Source organism: Nymphalis io, chromosome 29, assembly GCF_905147045.1.
Source record: "Nymphalis io chromosome 29, ilAglIoxx1.1, whole genome shotgun sequence".
Taxonomy (NCBI): domain Eukaryota; kingdom Metazoa; phylum Arthropoda; class Insecta; order Lepidoptera; family Nymphalidae; genus Nymphalis; species Nymphalis io.
This window is the reverse complement of record NC_065916.1, coordinates 2102548-2123377: the sequence shown is the minus strand read 5'-3', so window position 1 is coordinate 2123377 and position 20830 is coordinate 2102548.

Here is a 20830-nt window from a genome sequence, read left to right as displayed (position 1 = left end):
ATTAAAAAAGAAGACAGCATTGTTAACAAACCACCTTCTTAAAAACGTTAATAAGGTCGTGAATTCTCTCTTTCATTATTAATTTGATATACGAAAAAAAAGACGATGTTTATTGGTAAGGTCGATTAATCTATAGGATTTTTGTCTTACTTAAACAAATCTCAATTTTCATTAAAACAAATAAATAAATTAAAATGTTTATAATTTTGTTCAGAAATCTCATCTCGCAAAAATTGCCACTTTCGGGGGGTCAAGTACAACATCGCTACAAGGAATTTATTAAAAAAAAACTTGATTAAAACTCTTATATCATCTATATTTTAAGAGAATGCTGTTTTTCTCATGGCTAATTGTACGTTACCGAAAACCAATTAATACGAATATCCTACGAAAATTAAAACTAAAAGTATTATATATACTGAAATATTTTAAGTCTGCCCTTAGTGATTTCTATGGCTAATTGTACGTTACCGAAAACCAATTAATACGAATATCCTACGAAAATTAAAACTAAAAGTGTTATATATACTGAAATATTTTAAGTCTGCCCTTAGTGATTTCTTTATGTTTTACGCGGATCAAAACCGCGGGGAGCGATTTCGCCCACGGTGGTCAATTTCAAAAGAGATTAGTCAACAGCGCACGTCATATTATAGTGCGCAAACACAGGCACTCTCTATTCAATCTCATAATCCGACACGACCAGCGCAGTACCAACACTATTCGCTTAATTTCATAATCCGACAAGACTGGAAAGAGTTCTAGTGCGGGTCCAAATCCTTTACATGCTTTCCAATTTCCAGACTCCAACTCCAGGGCTGCTACTAAAAAATTCGACAGAAAAACACAATTACTTTCTATAGGCCCGATCAGAGATTTTAATCCAGGATTTCAGTATATGCGGCCTTATTTCTAGCCAATCGACCAACGAGGTATTATGATATATTATGCTATAAATGTGGACATTACATATTGGTTTGGTAATTTCAGTTGGCCATTACAAAAATCGTCTTTTTATTTTATTAATATTAGATTTGTATTATATAGATCCATCTATTTTTAATTGACAAACTATTTGCATTGAACGTATAAATAAATCCTATAAGCGGATAGCAGTGCGAACGGACACCAGGTAAGGTACCTGGTTCTCTTTTTAAACGGATCATGTTAGATTCTTACCGTAACAGCCTGTGAATGTCCCACTGCTGGGCTAAAGGCCTCCTCTCCTCTTTTTTGAGGAGAAGGTTTGGAGCTTATTCCACCACGCTGCTCCAATGCGGGTTGGTAGAATTCACATGTGGCAGAATTTCAGTGAAATTAGACACATGCAGGTTTCCTCACGATGTTTTCCTTCACCGTAAAGCACGAGATGAATTATAATCACAAATTAAGCACATGAAAATTCAGTGGTGCTTGCCCGGGTTTGAACCCACGATCATCGGTTAAGATTCACGCATTCTTACCACAGGGCCATCTCGGCTTTTTTTTTTTTGTTGCATGTTAGATTCTTACCAATTAGTTTTTAACTGCGATGGTCGTCGGGATCCGAGAGGCAGCGGGATCGCGGCGACATAACTCATCTACGGCCCCTAAATATTAAACCAAATAAAACTGGATCAAATACATAATAGCTCCTTTTATTGTACTAGGAATAAATAAGTGAAAATAGTTATTACCTTATTTATTTATTTTTTTCCCTTTTCTGGCGTGTATCTACGCTATTTGAGCGCAAACCTTCTTATTTATGTATTTTTGGCAGTTCGTGTCAGAAAACGGTTACATTATCGACGTAATTATATTAATTATTAAATAAACAAGTTGACCTGACAGACGCTGTCCTTTTTTTATCGTTGGAAAACGCGTTACGCATTTCTCCACGGGAACAGTGGTATGTGGGGCTCGCCGGTGTCCAAGGCGCCGAGTGGTGCCCGAACATCGGAAGCCCACTAAAAAACCAGCGGTACCCTTTCCGTCTTAACGAGGAGCGCCACTGGATCGCTTTCGCATGCTACCGTGACGCTTTGACAGACGCTGTCCTGTCTTAGCTATGACTATTCAATTCGAACTGAAATGAAATATAAATAAAAAAATAATCACAAACGTAGTGTGTTGAAAGGTTTTTTATACACAACACTTCGTTTTGTTTTCTGGCGCGAAATATATAATGTTGGTTTTCGAACATGAGAACGGTGACACACAATTGGCCTTGTGAAAAACATGGATTTTCATGGATTTTGATGAAGATTCATGCTACAAACACTTAACGACTGTCCTGGCGTTTATCAAATTAATAGTCATCAAACGCGCGAAGTTAAAATTTTCCAATTTTCTACGCTAATTTTTCTTTCAGTGAGAACCTTCCACAAAGTATTAGAAAACTTAAAAAATTGTAATGTAATTGGTAAAGGTATGTATATATAATGAGTTATTTTAATATCCAAGTAATACGAATTTACCAATAGAAAAAATACGAATTTTGAATAAATTTCGTCAACATAGATAAAAACAAAAAAAAGAATTTGTTTTTTTTTTTAAATAATCTATTAGACAATGAAATGTCAAAATTAATATCGCGATCCGATAAAACAGACGAAAAGGTCGAACAAAAACTTTGAACTAATGACGCAATATCCTTTAGATTTGAAAGTCGGGCCTTTTTTCAACTTACCACGGTCACGTCTATCGAGACTCAATTGGTTATTTAAAAATTAAAAACGATGGATATTTATTGTGACATTTGCAGTTATTTTTTTATGTAACCTTACTATTACTTTGAATTATATTGTGGTAGGTTGACTGCCTCGTTGGTCTAGTGGCTAGATATAGGTCAGAAGTCCTGAGTTGAAACCGGATAGAAAGTTAGTGAGTTTTTCTGTCGAAGTTTCTCAGTAGCAGCCCGGAGTCTGGAAGTTGGAAGTGTGAACACCCGTGCCTCGATGCGTACGTAAAGCCGTTGGTCCTGCGCCTGAACTCTTTCCGGTCGTGTTGGATTGCCGTCCCATCGGATTATGAGAGTTACGGAATAGAGAGTGTACCTGTGTTTGCGCACACACTTGTGCACTATAATATGTCCTGCGCAGTTGGCTAAAATTTCATGTTAATCGGTTGAGTAGTTGAGACGTGATAGCGTAACACAGTCAGCTGGGTAGTTATCACCCACTTATCGGATATTATCGAAAACAGCAGTACTTAGTATTGTTGTGTTCCGGTTTTAATGGTGAGTGAGCCAGTGTAACAACAGGTACGAAAGACGTAACATCTTTGATTCCAATGTTTGTACCGCAAAGGCGATGCAAGGAATTGTTAAAAATTCTTACAGTGCCAAAATCGATGTGCTGTGGTGAACATCGGGACCTATTCTATTTTATAAAAAAAGCCTACAAACGACAAAACAATAGAAATAAAATTATACATAAAGAGACCACTAGCTTTAATAATAATATCCTGGGACATTTTTCACACACGGCCATCTGATCCCAAATTAAGCCTTTACAAAGCTTGTGCTATGGAAACCAGACAACAGATATACTACATATACTACTTTTCTTTTGTAAATTTGCCTTTCATGCCGAAGGTTGTGGGTTCGATTCCCACCCAGGACAGACATTTGTGTGCATGAAGATGTCTTTTTGTCCTGAGTCTGGGTGTAATTATCTATATAAGTAAGTATTTACAAAAAGAAAAGTAGTATATCAGTTGTCTGGTTTCCATAGCACAAGCTTAATTTGGGATCAGATGGCCGTGTGTGAAAAATGTCCCAGGATATTATTATCATTATGACAAAAAAAAGTTGCATCAAATTAATAAATAATTAACATTTAAAACAAGTTAATTAAAACCAAAATATTCAGATAAATTAAGTTTTTTGTTATTCGTAATTGGGCGTGGTCGAATTGGGTCAGTATGCTCCGAACTGACACCTGTTATAGTATGAGCTATACGGTTTAACTGCCTCATCAGTTTAGTGGTTAGATATCTGGCCGCAAACCCGAGGATTTGGGTTCCAACCCCAGGTACATACGTTTACACGATACAGTAGTAGCCTGTGAATGTCCCACTGCTGGGCTAAGGCCTCCTCTTCCATTTTTGAGGAGAAGGTTTTGCAGCAAATTCCACCAACCCGCATTGGAGCAGCCAATGCGGGTTGGTGGAATACACATATGGAGGAATTTCAGTAAATTAGACACATGAAGGTTTCTTCACTATTTTTTCCTTCACCTTCAAGCACGAGATGAATTATAATCACAAATTAATTTGACTGAATAACTTGCCCGGGCTTGAACCCACAATCATCGGTTAAGATTCACGCGTTCTTACCACTGGGCTATCTCGGCTTATTACACGATATGTAAGAAAGTTATAATCCGTGGGAACCGAAAATACAAAATTATTTTATTATGTAACCTTCATGATGGCCAACAGTTTTATATATATATATATATATATATATATATATATATATATATATATATATATATATATATATATATTATCAGTTTATTTACCATCTCGTTCTACAAAAATTAAAAATATAACTGTATCCATTCATGTTAGTTTGTCAAAAATATAAATAAATGACATTCGTGTTTATTTGTAAGTTACCAAATTTATTTAACCTTACGTAACTTCATTAATTGTTGTGACCTGATTGCAATGAGACGAAAATAACTTTTGACACCTTCGCCGCGTCGTCGTCGCGTATAATAATAATATCCTGGGACATTATTCACACACGGCCATCTGATTCCAAGCTAAGCACAGCTCGTACTATTGAAACCAGACAACTGATATGCTACATGTACTACTTTTCTTTTATAAATACATACTTATATAGATAATTACACCCAGACTCAGGACAAACAGACATGTTCATGCACACAAATGCCTGTCCTGGGTGGGAATCGAACCCAGAACCTTCGGCGTGAAAGGCAAGTATCTACCAACCTTATATAAAAAAGACAATAATAAATGTTTTTTTTTTGGTTTGTTTTATCAAATATCCGTATTAACTTGAAAGCAGTTGTTTTGAAATCACAGACAGACACATTAATTTTATTTATTTTGTATAAATGTACTTCATTGTTTTTGCACATGAGTCTTTCAAAATATTAAAGGTACGTTAACATTGATATATTGGTACTTAAATGTTTTCAATTACATATCAAAATATTTGTGGAAGCCCATGTTTGTAGGTACCAGACTCATGATTTATTCTACTGTCAAACAGCAATGCTTAGCATTGTTGCGTGCCGGCTTAAGAGGTGAGTGAGCTAGTATAACTACAGGCACAAGGAACATGACGTTTTAGTAAAAGTATACACATGTGAGTGCAAATCCAACACGCATGGGTGCAGTTTAATGTGTAAAAAAAATTTCACTTTGCATTTATTAAAATTCAAACACTCTTCTCCGTCTTAACGATTTTATTATTTTAATACAACTCAATATGATATCAACAGTGTTAACAACCAACTTGTTTCACAGCTCAATGATGATTTCCGTTCTTACTTTTAAAACACAAATATGAGAAATTATATCAAGTGACTAATAATAATATAATATTCACCGAAACCGGTTGTCAAAATAGAGCTACAACTAACAGACATACGAAATATTTAAATATACAATATAAAAATACAAGCAAAATTCACATGTTTTGTAGTAAATATAATAATAATATAAATTATAATTTATTACATTATTTTCATAATGCAGACTTATTTTAATAGACACGGCTATTCTTTACAAAATGCTAAACACTTATTTGAAATTAAAACATGATTATTTTATCAAGCTAACAATTCGTCCGTCCTGATAAATTTCGCGTCCCGCGAAGAATATAAATTTATAAGGTTTTTACATTCGATTACGTACATAAAACTTCTAGTATGTTCTTACAAACACGTTTATTTATTAATAATAAATATAATAACGGTAATTACACAAACATAGGATACATTTGATAAATTAAATTCTATTCTAAAATTAATTATTCTTATAGTTACTGTGCACTTTGCAGTTCACAAGTAGTGTATCATCTTAGCAGTACACACCTCCGTGCACATTGCACTTCAACGTAATAATCGCTCATAGCATATTATTGGTATGCGCGCGTAAAAACATCGTGTTCGCTTATAGCGTTTTATTGATCGCTATCGCTTAAAACGTTATGTTCGCTCATAGCGTTTCATATTGAAAATTATATGCACCTTGCACTTCAAAATTATGTCAATATATTCAAATTAACATTAATACACGACATTGTAGTTCAAATATATATCTATTCTCATGCTCATGGCACGTCGTAGGCTTAAAAATTGTGTATTTCATTACACAATTCTAACATAGTGAAAAAAAGTATACAAACTCAAAAATAGAAGTCCAAATAAAATTACTATTATTTATTTTACATTTCTTATTTAGTTAACCAAATCATTATTGTACATGAATAATTACAATACACATTTACACAATGTATTATTGTCTATCGTTCACTATACTTCATAAATACACGAATAACCCTCAATTAAATATAATCGACCACAATAACTTAATTTGTAATATTTTAAATTAATCATCAGTATTCTCGCTAGTAGACGATTCACTATCCTGGGCTGACTGGTGGTAGGGCTTTGTGCAAGCTGTCTATAATCGAGATTTTCATCAATGTTAAGGTAATCCAATGTAAGTGGAGTTTTAATGTGATCTTGTACATCTTGTATTTTATTAATGCTTTTAACGTTATTATTTGTTTTGATAATACAGGCACGAGCTATGATTTGACCCTCTTTAAATTTAATTAATTTATTTTCATAGTTCGGAATAGTTAAATGACCACTACCGTTTTTGATATTGTAAGTACCATCTCTATATCATATTTTAAGCGACGACCATTTTCAACAAAAACCATTCCACTAAAATTACAGAAATACAGCCTTCAGCCGTAACAGTCTTTAGAAATCTTAAACCAGTCGCGTATCGTCTCTCACTCGCCTATCGGTAATCAATAATTCTTTATAAGTTTTAAATACCCATAAGTGTGGTTGCTCCGTGGCAGTTTGTCCAATAAGTAGGTCATGATTTAGATAATTATCAGGTTTTTTTTTATAGAATAGGAAGGTGGACGAGCATATGGGCCACCTGATGGTAAGTGGTCACCAAACGCCCTTAGATATTGGCATTGTAAGAAATGTCAACCATCGCTTATAGCCAATGCGCCACCAACCTTGGGAACTAAGATTTTATGTCCCTTGTGCCTGTAATTACACTGACTCACTCACCCTTCAAACCGGAACACAACAATATCAAGTATTGCTGTTTTGCGGTAGAATATCTGATGAGTGGGTGGTACCTACCCAGACTTTCTCTTAGTTTATGCAACCAAAAATCAATAGTTTGATTTTTTGATTTAGGATCAAATTCTGGAACTACATTGTTATTAGGAAAACCATATTTATTTTATGGTTGTAAAGCAGAAATAGATTTCAAGGACTCTTTAATACATTTAAGTAATTCAGCATTAACATCATGTACTGGACTACGTGATCTACTAACTCTTTCTCTACAAGGAGTCTTTAATCTGTGACGCTTTTGCCTACTACTACTATGATGATCTATTAGTCTATCTATCGATTCTAGTAACTGCGTGTTTAAGGATGGCGTACGCAATATGCGACGCTGTAATGGAGATGTTACGACTGACCTGCTTCAACTTCTTGCCTGGGACTTCCTTGGAGGTGATTTTCTTGATCTGCGACGCTCGGTGGTACGACATTTGACGTGGAGCTCTGCCGGTGAACGATGACGTTGCCTTGAGCCTCGAGCAAGTCGTCAAGCTCGTCCGAGATCGGCTGCGTTTCGCAATACGTCCCAGCACAATGCTGCGATGCCTCCCAGTTGATCTCAGTCTACTCTCGCACCGATCACGAGGCATCTTTACTCGATTGTACTGTACCCACTGATTCTGAAATAATTATAACAACAAGTATCTATTTTGTAAAACTAAGTTAATTGTACGAGACATATTTTAGTTACAACTGAGTGAAGTACATAGTTTGATAATTTAGCAAAATTGCGTAATTTAGGTATTCAATTTCGTCTATATATGCATATTTTAATTATGATTTAACATTATATTAATTATAATTTTATTGACAGAAAAAACTGTATTATATTATATATATTTGTAAAATAATCATTAATTCTAGTATCAAGGGCACATCCTTCTAACCTATACTATCCTAGACAAACTCATTTCGTTACCAGTTAAATGATTATAACAAGAAAATACTGTTTATTTAAAATTCCACAATTAAAGTAGTCTAATTATTGGATATCTTACAACAAGTATTCAAGTAATTTTTAACAAGCAATTTTTTTTGTACCATTGTTTTAAAACACACAAACACAGGTTTATTTTGTCACTAATACTTCCAACACAGATTATCACTTTTCCGTCAGTGCAGACTCTGCTTTATAATCGCATAAATTCTAATCTCAAATTGAATTAATAAAATAATGTCATTGAACTGTCATTTAGTTTAAGATAATCGGTATTTATTTAATCATATTTAATTACCTTAAATTATTGCAAAAATATATATTCATATAGATTTTTACGACTTGCTCGTACGACTTTAGTGTGTTTTACAAAAAAAAAAAAAAAAATACTCAGATTGAGATTTCTGGTGTGAAAACAATATTACTTTAATAAAATATGGAACATTCTCATTTAATAAGTATAGTTAAAGGGAGGATAACTTAAGCAATCACAGCGAATTTGATATACTCTGTAAAGAATAAAATTTTGAATGATGTGACATTGACGTGTGGGTCCATTAAGTTTTGTCGCCTTATGTTGAAATGTCAAATCAAAGATGACGGTGACGTTTGATAAGTTTTCATAGATTTTATATAGTTTTATTGTTTTTATATAATAACTAGCTGACCCGTGCTCACTTCGTTGGACGGTAAACATTTTTACTCGTGATCGATTGGCCGAACATTAACAGAATTGTCTCGCGTGTTTGATATTTTAAATTATCTCTTAAACTGTGCAACCAAAAGAACAAACTGTAAAAATGAATTTTATCTAAATAAAATTTCTTTGGTCATAAAGCAATTTATTTTTAAATAGATTGACGTTTTGTAAATGAATAAAAACCGTCTAATAGAAATATCACTCAATCATTGCAAATCCCACTACTACGAAAAAGTCTTTTCATTTTTCGGGTTAATTTATAGCCTATTACAAATCGATTATCATTTATCCTGCATAGATATAACGATCAATCCAAGAACCAGCTAATGAAATAGTACACAATCTCGTAGAGCAATGGGATGGCAATCAGACACTTAAAAATAGCTTTTCTGGAGAGCGTAATTCCACCCGGAAGTCGACCCAAAGACGTATGATCAACGAACGTTTATCCAATTACTGGACCGACCACTATCAAATTAATTTTTAAGAAAATTTGACCTTCGATTATTTAAAATATATTTGCAAATTTCAATAAAAACGTTAGTTTATTTAAATTATAAATATGTTTTTTTATATTCGATATTTTTAATAGATTATTTTTATGGCAACTTACAAAAGTCCGCCTTGTCTTTGGTGAACTAATTCACCGATACAGCGAAGTTATCGTATTTATATACATTGCGATGGAGTTAATGAAAATTTTATATATATATATATATATATATATATATATATATATATATATATATATAAATTAATAATGTTCTTATTATTTAAGTCAGTCAGTTAGGACTAGGTAGCCATCCTGGTTCGCACGAATAGAATAAAATCTACATAAACAAGACGGTACGAGAACCCAGAGAGAGGTATGTTGTCCAGCAGAGGGTCAGTTTTGAGGCATCTGTAGTGGAAGCTCGCGTACAACAGTCCTGCGCGTCGTTCTCCCTCTCTGAATGTGTCAGCATCCTTTGTTATGCAGACTAGTTGGTGCTGCCAACGGGGGAGAATTTTAAGGCCCTGAGGCCTATCGCCACTAGCAGCGTTGCGGGAGGGGTGAGATTACCTTCGCCCCCTGAGGAGAGCAACGAGCAACGAGCACAGTTTCGAACTGATCTTTTCTGATATATTCAACAATAATCCTCATATTTCGATCAATCTAAACGAAACCTTAACGAATTATACAGCTAAAACCCCTCCCTAAAATCCCTCGTGAATCAATTTGTCCATTGGCGAAAACCGTATGAAAATTCATTCGATATTTTTTAATTACGTGAGAATTTATCACGTACAGCCAGACACACGCGGCAGGGGGCTTTTATTTTATAATAATGTGTGGTGATAGTGTATATATGGCACTAATTGAAAATTCGATACACGTAATAAATATTTGACAGACGTCTTTAAAAATATGTCTATTAAATATGTATTTTATGTGTAAAACGTGTTTAAAACATATTTCTTATCTGCATATTTTTTCTATTATTTCGTAAATCCACGCATTTTTTTAATGTATTTAAATGGTTTTTTTTTTAATTTTATAGACGAGCAAATTGGCCACCTGTTGGTAAGTGGTCACAACCGCCCATAGACATTGGCGATGTAAGAAATACTAAACATTCCTTACATCGCCAATGCGCCTCTAACCTTGGGAACTGAGATGTTACGTCCCTAGTGCCTGTAGTTACGACTCACTCACCCTTCAAACCGGAACGCAACAATATTAAGTATTGCAGCTTAGCGGCAGAATATCTGATGAATGTGTGGTACCCACCCGGAAGAGCCTGCACAAAGCCCTACCACCAAATGGGCCTTCATTCAAAACAGTGTGTACCGTAATGTGTAAAATAATTGTTGCATGATTTGGCGCTGCTTTACTTTCATACAAACTTTCATCACTATGTCCTTATGTGTACCTGCCTCGTTGATCTAGTGGCTACATGTAAGGCCGCAGACCTGGAGGTCCTGGGTTCAAATTCCAGGTCGGGCCAATGAAATGTTATTTAGATTTTCAGTCGAAAATTCTCAGTAGTGGCCCGGAGTCTGGAAGTTGGAAGTGTTTACACTCCCGTGCCTCGGGAAGCACGTAAAGCCGTTGGTCCTGCGCCTGAACTCCTTCCGGTCGTGTTGGATTGCCGTCCTATTGTCTGTCTATATGTATATTCACTGATCAATTAGACCAGAACATAGAATAACTTAAAAGAGGAGGAGAAAGAGGCTCAGATATTCGGTAAAAATCGGTTCTTCCTTGAACTTTAAGCTTGCTTCATACAAAATTTCACTATCTTTATGTAAGTAAATGATATTTCGCGGTAGCATGAGCAAGCGATCCCGTGGCGCTCCTCGTTAAGACGGAAACGGTACCGCTGGTTTTTTAGTGAGTATTCCGATGCACGGGGCGCACTCGGCGCCTCGCACATCGGCGAGCCTCACATACCTCCCATCGTTCCCGTGGGGGAAACGCGTAATGCGTTTTTCCAGCGTGAAAAAAAATGTAAGTATATGATATCTTCTTTTTTTGAGGCATATTTTGCTTACGAATTTTTGAATTTTTTTTTAAAATAAAACATGATATATATGATTTTTTTTCTCGTAATGTATCAATTATCTTATAAAATTGTTTTTATTTAAATATTAGGCAGTTACTATTATAACCAGTCGCTCAAAGTTAATCAATAGATTAACAACAAAATAAATGTCAAAACAAAACCAGTAATATGATCGTTTTACGATTATTCTAGATTTATATCAAAAACAAAATATAATTTTAACTGTTTTTTTTATCTTTATATCGTGGCCGTCGAAGTCCTATTCAAAATCAAAATAGTTTGTTGTCAGGCGTTTGTATTTTTTAAATTTAAAATTGCCTGGCAAATGTCACTCGTGTTGGAAAGCAATCAACACATAGATACTGGTGATGTAAGGAATATTACCATCTACTACGTCATCAATTCGCCACTAATGGGAACTAAGATTTTATACCCTATCTGTAGCTACTGGTAGAAGGGCTTTGTGAAAGCTCGTCTGAGTGGGTATCACCCACTCATCAGATATTCTGCCGCTAAGCAACAGTCCTTAGAATTGTTGCGTTTTGGTTTGAAGGGGGAGTAAGCCAGTGCAACTACAGACACAAGGGACATAACATCTCAGTTGTCAAGGTTGGTGGCGCATTGGTGAGGTAGGGAACGGTTAGTATTTCTTACCTCGCCAATATCTATGGGCAGTGGTGACCACATACTATCAGCTAGCCCATTTGCTCGTCCGCCTGCCTGTAACATAAAAAACAACAACAATACTGTTTGAATGTGTGACGCAGACAAAGTATCATTTGAGTTCAATTATTGGAATATATTACCAGGATACTAAGTTAACTCCCTTTAATAAAATATATTGTTAGCTATTATCTGTGGACAAACTTAGCTGCCACGGACTTTTTTTGGATACTCTTTTACGCGCGGTTAGGATGTGTCAGATACGTGTCATTGGCAAAATATTTTGCGCTCAAATAGCATAGATACACAGCCAGAAAAGGAAAAAAAAGTCTCAGTTTGAGATATTTATGTTATCTGAAAATGATTTTTATCGCATAATTGGCTAATTTGAATTGTTCCTATCTTGATAGAATGTTGTTAAATACGTATTTTTGTTATTAATCACCTCGTTAATTGACATTTCACTTCTCTCCATGAATATCTTAAAGCGTTTTATTATAAGAATTTTAAAATGCCGGTCCTCAACGGACTGCTTCCTTTAAACGGATGTATAAATGTAGATTGTGGTCGTGTTTTGTTTAGAAAATTATAAAAATAGACGGGATCTCGTCCATCGCGAGGTTATGTTGAAACAAACATAAACCGAAGTTTGACTTTTGAAATAGTGGGTATAAATGAAAAGGTAGGACGGTATAATCACACTTATTATTTGTTAAAAATCACAATTATTTCGCTTTTTCTTTCTCAATCATACTGATCACTTTGCACACAACCAGACAGAGGTTCGGCTTACGATGCGGGTTGTAGTAGGATACTGACTCCAAATCCTGACCTATTGGTGGTAGGGCTTTGTGCAAGCTCGTCTGGGTAGGTACCACCCACTCATCAGATATTCTACCGCAAAACAGCAATACTTGATATTGTTGTGTTCCGGTTTAAAGGGTGAGTGAGCCAGTGTAATTACAGGCACAAGGGACATAAAATCTTAGTTCCCAAGATTGGTGGCGCATTGGCTATAAGCGATGGTTGACATTTCTTACAATGCCAATGTCTAAGGGCGTTTGGTGACCACTTACCATCAGGTGGTCCATATGCTCGTCCACCTTCCTATTCTATAAAAAAAAAATGAGCTGGCGAGGATACATGCTTTATTCCCCCTAACGGAGGTTTCCGGTACTTGGAATGGTGGCTTGGCTATGATCGGCTGACTTGGCTCCGCGGTTGTATGGCACGCTGTCATTGGCTGAGGCGGTGTGACGTAACACTTTATCTTACTAATAGCCGACGAACTCTTTGTAATGTTTAGTATAGATGACATGTACCACACCTGGATTCTGTTATATTCAGAAAAATTCTGTACATTCGCCAATACCATTTAATTACAAAAACTGACACATTCTAAACTTATGTCAATATAATGAAAACTATTTATTAATTTCTCCGGTTTTTTTGTTATCTATGGTAAGTGGTCTTCACCGCCCATAGACATTGGCGTTGTAAGAAATATTGACCATTCCTTTTTTTTTTTTTATATTCGCCGGGAGGGCAAATGACTCTAATCCACCTGATGGTAAGTGGTAGTAGAGTCCAAACGCGACGACGGCCAGTACAGACGGGAAAAACGTTCTCCACTAGCCGCCTTCGCCTTGCCGGCCCGCAAGATGCCTCTTCACGCCTCGTTTGAAGGAACCTTACCGCCATATAATCATGTAAATTGTGCCTGAGTTACTCTAGCTCATTTAACCTTCAAACCGGAACTTATTGTAACTAATTATTGCTGTTTGGCGGTGAAAATCTGATGAGTTGGTTTCCTGACGTTGTCTTTCTCCATAAAGCAAATTAAAATACACATATGCTTGTCTGATGCCTATAATCAGCGATCAAGATTCACACATTCTAACCTCTTGGCCTCGCCATTACGAATGAGAATAAAAAAAACGAAAAATGTCACAGACGCAAAAGTCTCACGGGTAATAAATTAGAAGAAAAAAAAAACAATGATTCGTCTATTAAATACATTTTAATATATTCTTTGAATTTATTATGCGTCAAGTAAATAAAAAAATGTCCGCGTGTTATAAGTAGTTAATTAAATGTATATAATGATGTATGTAGACCAGAAACACTTTACATTTCTTTGTTTATTCATGATAAAAAAATGATAAAAAATAAGACTTCTTATACTGTATAAGATAATATAAACTTTCTCTCTCTTCGGGAAGTGTGCCGGAGGCTTGGAGAAGAGCTAATGTGCAAGCGGTTCCCAAAAAAGGGGATCGGTCTGACCCGGCAAATTATCGGCCAATAGCTATCACCTCAGTACTTTGTAAGGTGATGGAACGGATTTTAAACAACCAACTGATCCATTACCTAGAAGATCTCTCTTTAATTAATGATCGTCAATACGGGTTTCGACCAAAACGGTCCACAGGTGATCTTCTAGCGTACGTAACGCACCTCTGGGGTGAAGCTATCGACAAGCATGGAGAATCGTTGGCTGTCAGCCTCGATATCTCCAAGGCTTTCGACAGGGTCTGGCACAGAAGTCTTCTCTCCAAGCTCCGGCATATGGTCTGCCTGCTCAGCTATGCACCTGGATTGCCAGCTTCCTACACAAGCGTAGCCTTCGTGTTTTAGTAGATGGTTGCGCTTCACAATTCTATGTAGTGAATGCTGGGGTCCCCCAGGGATCTGTGCTATCTCCCACACTCTTTCTTTTGCATATCAATGATATGCTCTCCCTTGGGAACATACATTGCTATGCAGATGATAGTACAGTGCATGGTGGATACCACGGCCGCGCAGTGGCTGGGCGAGCGGAAATTGAGGAGAGGCGGAAGAATCTTGTCATTGAACTCGATAGGACGTTAGAGCTCATCGCCAAATGGGGCTCTGATAATCTTGTTGAGTTTAATGCCAAGAAAACACAGGTATGCGCTCTCACGGCGAAAAAGTCAACATTTTCCCCTCTTCCCTCCCTCTGTGGTACTCCGCTGGTGATGCAAAGCAAAATCGCCATGCTGGGGATTGACGTTCGCTGCGACCTTAGTCCAAGGGATTACATCGAGGCTGTTACAAAAACAGCTTCACGGAAACTCGGAGTTCTGAACAAGGTGCGGCGCTTTTTCACGCCACAACAACTGTGCCTGCTGTACAAAACACAGGTACGGTCTTGCGTGGAATATTGCTCGCACCTTTGGGATGGCTCCGCTAAGTACCTACTTGAGGCCTTGGACCGGTTGCAGCGACGTGCCGTACGCATTATTGGCGACGTAAAGGTCACAAACACCCTTGAACCTTTACAATTGCGTCATGAGATAGCAGCACTGAGCGCTTTCTATCGACTGTATCACGGCGAGTGCTCTGAGGAATTATTCTCTCTAATTCCTGCTTCCCCCTTCCTTCTTAAGTCCACGCGAGCTGGTTCTCGATGTCACCGCCTAACTGTGACATCAATTCCATCGCGAACAAAGAAATTTGGCAACTCCTTTCTTTGTCGCACTTCCAAAAAATGGAATTCCTTACCAGCTCACGTGTTCCCCTCCTCTTACAACCCGGGTTCCTTCAAACGAGGCGTGAAGAGGCATCTTGCGGGCCGGCAAGGCGAAGGCGGCTAGTGCAGAACGTTTTTCCCGTCTGTACTGGCCGTCGTCGCGTTTGGACTCTACTCCCACTTACCATCAGGTGGAGTAGAGTCATTTGCCCTCCCGGCGAATATAAAGAAGAACTTGGAAGTTATTATTCGTTCATATTTACAAGATATATAAATATGAAAAATTCATTAATATATTTACGTTTCGAAAGTGTAAAAGCCTACACGAAAGGAATTTAGATTTGATTTGAGTGCAATATTATTCTGTAAAACGATAATTAAAAAGTTCTCAAGGTACAGAGACAGGAAACTAAATTTTTTTTAACGCTGGAAAAACGCATTACGCGTTTCCCCACGGGAACAGTGGGAGGTATGTGGGGCTCGCCGGTGTCCAAGGCGCCGAGTGCGCCCCGAACATCGGAATACCCACTAAAAAACCAGCGGTACCCTTTCCGTCTTAACGAGGAGCGCCACGGGATCGCTTTCGCATGCTACCGTGACGCTCTGACGACAGGAAACTAACCTGCGTCAACGTTGCCTAATCAAAGAAATGTTTACGACGCGATAAATAAAATTTTAATTTTACGTTCCGCCATAACACCGAAACCTTGGAGGAGTCGAAATATGGAATACTTTTATATAATATATAATTTAAAATAAATCTAAATTGTAATGACGTGATTTCCTTTCGTTTAAATGCAAAAATGTATTTTTATTTCAATGCAAACAGCATTATAATCGAAACAAGTTATACGGTGATCAACAGAACCTTATTTAGATGCCCAACGATCGATATTAGCCTTTATATATATGAAAATGAAAGGCGAAATTGCTTGAATGTTTTTTTCAAGGTATTAGTATACATGACAACGATTGCTTGGCCAAATTGAAATGATCGTGGGAAATGTAAAATTGACGCACCGTACATTAATATTAATAATATTGACAACACCGTTGCCTTTTTTTTACCAACAAAACTTATTTTGTTGTAGCCCGGAATACAAATACAAGTGATAGTAACAGCCTGTGATTGTGCTACCGCTGGACTATGGCCTCCTCTCCCTTTTTGAGGAGGTTTTGGAACTTATTCCACCACGCTGCTCCAATGCAGGTCGGTGGAATACACATGTGGCAGAATTTCAGTGAAATTAGACACATACAGGTTTCCTTACGATGTTTTCCTTCACCGTCAAGCACGAGATGAATTATATTCACAAATTAAGCAAATGAAAAATCAGTGGTGCTTGCCTGGGTTTGAACCCACGATCATCGATTAAGATTCACGCGCTTATTTCTTAATAGATTTCTTTTTGTTTTTTATATAAATAATATCAAATAATTCACAAATCTAATCTATAACTTATATATAAAAAATAAAAAAAACTGACCACATACACTGACTTTTTATCATATACTCACTTATATATATATATATGTTGTATATAATGATATCAAAATTTAAACGCATTTTCAAGTAGAACTTTTGCAAACTGCCTCATCAATGCCCAGGTCGAGCCAATAAAAAGTTATTAGAACTGTCGCAGATTCTTTCGCCCGGAGTCTGAAAGTTGGAAGTGTGTACACTCTCTTTGCGTCGTCCACGCAAAGACGTTGGTACTTCGCCTGAACTCTTGGCCTTATGAGAGTAAGGGAATAGAGAGTGCGCCTGTGTTTGCGCACACACTTGTACACATTAAATTTGACGGTACTAATTCTTTGGAATATACTTAAAATAATTGTTAAGATATGATTACAAGTAATTGTTTTTTATCAAATTACATACATACCGTTTAGCTGAACATTTGGGTAAAATGGCCTTGCACCTTTAATTATTTTAATGTAAATCTAGGCTTTTTAATTTGACAGTTAGCGATTCGTTGTCTATGGTCAAAAGTAGAAATCCAAATACAAGCCGGACACCTAATCTGTCCGCCTTTATCCGGACGCCTGGCAACCTTATATACTAATCTATATATCCAGCTCGAAAACATATTTTTTATTTTTATTTGGGGAAAATCAGTATTCCGTTTGACGAGAACTTAGTAAGAGTTGAGATGTTGAAAAAAGGGGTATACCTCTTACGGTATCCGCTATAGCACGTGGTGTCTACTAGAACCATCCCCATGGTATGGACGTGTGTTATCGTTCACCACCCAGCATGATATGAATAATAGACACAAATTAAGGACATGAAAATTGAGAGTTTCTCCGGGTTTGAACGCGCAATCATTTGTTTACGTGTTCTCACATCACGGCTATTTTTCGAGCATATCTTTAGGAATTTTGTGAAAAACACGAGATGTCGTCGTAAGATTTATTTCTAAACATCAAAACAAAATGAGAAGGTGTGGCGGCTCGCTTGTCTCATAAGCCTTAACCCTACCATTATTATTTTATAAAAATATATCTAAGCCATTAAAAACAAGTTTATATAAAATACATAGTGATATATTATGAAATTAACAATGACAATATGTATGCTTTTTGATTTCGTATGTTGCTTTTGTACCGGATTTTATATAAATTTTATGTATATGAAATCGTTGTTTATTTTAAATAGGTAGGCGGACTGGTAATAGGCCACCTGATGGTACGTGGTCACCACCGCATATAGATAACGGTTCTGTAAGAAATCTTAACTATCCCTTACATCGTCAAGGTACAGAAACCTTGGAAAATAAGATTGTGTATGTCTCACTAATCCTTCAAACCGTAACACAATAAAACTGAATATTGCTGTTTGGCGGTCGAATATGCAATGAGTGGGAGGTACCTACCCAGATGGGCTTTAACATAGCCCTACCACCAAGTAAAAACATGACATCGCAGGCTATTATTTGCAAACATATTATAATATAAATAGCTTTATTTTCAATGTTAATAATTATATAGCCGAGATGGCCCAGTGGTAAGAACGCGTGAATCTAAACCGATGATCGTGGGGTCAAACCCCGACAAGCTGTATTTTGTACACTGTATTTTCATGTGCTTAATTTGTGATTATAATTCATCTCTTGTTTGACGGTGAAGGAAAATATCGTGAGGAAACCGGCATGTGTCTAATTTCACTGAAATTCTGTCTCATGTGTATTCCACCAATCTGCATTGGAGCAGCTTGGTGAAATAAGCTCCAAACCTTCTCCTCAAAAAGGGAGAAAGGCCTTGGCCCAGCAGTGGGACATTTACAGGCTGTTACTGTACTACTACTGTTATTAATTACTATTATTTATTTATTTTTAAATCTTTTTTTATAGAAATGTGGTTAGCAATTCTTAGTATTATAAAAAATATTGTTTATGTTTTAATAAGTAATACAAAAAATAATTAATTTGTTCCTTGTAATGCATGTTGTGGCCGTCTTGAAGAGTCGCACATTTTATGTAAAGTTTGAATATGTTTTTTTATTATTACATGTGTAAGCGTTGTGACTGCTGATGGTCCATAATAAAATAAAATAAAAAAAAACACGATCAATTATTGGTATGAGACTAGATATTTCCCACGATTAGGTATAAAAAAGTTGCCTATTTCCTCCGTTGTGGTTCATGCTTGCTTCATTCGTTTATAAATCATCTCGTGCTTGACGATGAAGGAAAACGTCGTGAGGTAACGCTACACGTAAACGTAACCCGCATCGCAGCAGCGTGGTGGAAAAAGCTCCAAAATGTTTCCTCAAAAAGGGAGAGGAGGCCTTAGCCCAGCAGTGGGACATTTACAGGCTGTTACTGTTAAGTATGTTAATGCGTTAGTTCGGTGCATCAGTGCTCACGTTCACACTTCAATTCTCGTGAGCACCTTGACACACACACCATTTCTTGTATTACCATAATTTGCTTTACCAATAAACATTGTATGTACAACCTCATGATTTAAACAAATAATATATATAATTTCACACTCCGATGCATTGTAAATAGCCCATAAAAAATAACGAGATGGCTTTTATTGAATGAAGTAATTTTTGGTAGCGATGCCTTCGTTTTAGATAAGAAATTTTGGATCGCAACCGTTATATGATAAAACAGGGCCGTTTATAGAAAACAGGTTTTTGAGCTATTTATATAACATGCGTTATTGAAAATGAACGACGACACACAACAAATATTATTCATCTATATCTAGACAAATGACTGAAATAATAATGAGAAATGTCTGCCTCGTTTATCTAGTAGATATACGGCTGCAGGCCCGAGGTTCAGGATTCAAATTCCAGGTCGCGCTAGAAAAAAGTTGTTTTGTTTTTCTTTTGAAAATTAGATTACTTATGCACTTGTGCACTTTAATATGTCTTGAGCAGTTGGCTAATCTCTTGAGATTGGCCGAAATCGGTCCGTTCATTATCATAAGTGGGAAATTCTATCTATCTGTTATGCTTTCACGGCATGCTAAGCCATAGAACTTAAACCTAAGAAAGTATATAGGCTACGTTTTACACCTAAACTCATCCCCTTATAACACGCGCTAACCAGTCCTTATATAATAAAACCCAGCCGATGCGTTGAGAACCGGAAAGTGTAGGACACAAACGTATAAACTGACTTTAGCGTTTATAATATTAGTAAGTATTTAGAAAGCTTGGACGACAATGAAACTTTGATCTTGGCGACGCTTATAATATATAATATAATTAAGTTTTACTTATAAGCCAACGCTTTACTATATTTCTTAAAAAATAATGGATTTTCACCCAAAATTTCATACCCATTATCTCTATCTTAGGGGTTCTCGGCTTAAGCCGAGATGGCCAAATGGTTAGAACGCGTGAATCTTGACCGATGATCGTGGGTTCAAACCCGGACACAGTAACAGCCTGTTAATGTCCCACTGCTGGGCTAAGGCCTCCTCTCCCTTTTTGAGGAGAAGGTTTTAGAGCTTATTTCACCACGCTGCTCCAATGCGGGTTGGTAGAATACACATGTGACATAATTTCAATGAAATTAGACACATGCAGGTTTCCTCACGATGTTTTCCTTCACCGTCAAGCACGAGATGAATTTTAATCACAAATTAAGCACATGAAAATTCAGTGGTGCTTACCCGGGTTTGAAC